This window comes from Pristis pectinata, chromosome 40 (genome assembly GCF_009764475.1).
Source record: "Pristis pectinata isolate sPriPec2 chromosome 40, sPriPec2.1.pri, whole genome shotgun sequence".
Classification (NCBI taxonomy): Eukaryota; Metazoa; Chordata; class Chondrichthyes; order Rhinopristiformes; family Pristidae; genus Pristis; species Pristis pectinata.
Window position 1 is genome coordinate 1,029,803 of NC_067443.1, and position 1,086 is coordinate 1,030,888.

The window sequence follows — 1,086 nt, forward strand, 5'->3', positions numbered from 1 at the left end:
GCTGTGTTGCGGGATTTCGGCACAGACCCAACAGGCTTCTAATCCCACCTGTTTGGCATAAGTGTGACAGAGGGACAAAAAGGCGTTATCAGGGGTGTCCCTAGTTATTACGAGACTGCCCAAAACAAGTTCCAGAATACTTATAGATGCATTAACTGTCCATTTTTGCCCCGTCATGTCGTCCTTTTCCAAGATCAATCTTTTTGCAGTCGGAATGATGTATCCACCGAGGTTGCCCTTCGACCTTTACCGCTGTGGGCGTAGTGAGTAGCACTTGAAAGGGGCCTTTCCACCTTGGTGACAACTTTTTCCGCTCCCAATTCCTTATCAGGACGTGATCCCCGGGCTGGATTCTCAGTCAGGATCCTTCTGTGTTGTCCCTCCTCTTTTCTCTGAGCGTTATGTACCTGTGAATGCAGAGTCTCAAGGACATCGGTTAATTTTTTACATAATTAATCATTCTCCCCACTAAGGGCACGGAGGTCAGGACACACTTCGATATTCTTGCCTGCTGCCCAAGGTGTGCGCAGCGGCTTTCCAAATAATATTTCCGCTGGGGTTAGTCCTGTACTAGTGTGCGGTACAATTCTTATTTCAAAGAGGGCCAAAGGGAGTAACTTCAACCAATTCAATCCTGTCTCCTCGGTTAATTTGGCCAACTTATTCTTTAGTGTACCATTTACTCTCTCCACAGTCCCAGCTGCCTGTGGATGATGGGTGCAGTGAAATTGTTGTTTTATTTTGAAATGCTGGCATAACTCCTCATTTATCTCAGCAGTAAAATGTGGCCCATTGTCTGAACTAATAATGGTAGGAAGCCCAAACCGAGGTATTATTCCCCGTAGTATAATTCCTACCATCGCTTCTGCTGTGGCTTTCGCTGTCGGTGTTGCTTCTATCCACCTGCTAAAAAGATCAATAATAACAAGAGAGTACTTGTAACCCTGTACTCTAGGCAATTCTATAAAATCAATCTGTATGAGCTCAAACGGGCCTGTAGGCATTTTTTGTCCTACCCGGAGGACACTTAACTGCTTTACCAGGATTATCTCTTCTGGCGAATATTACGTTCTTATGCCTTTCTTT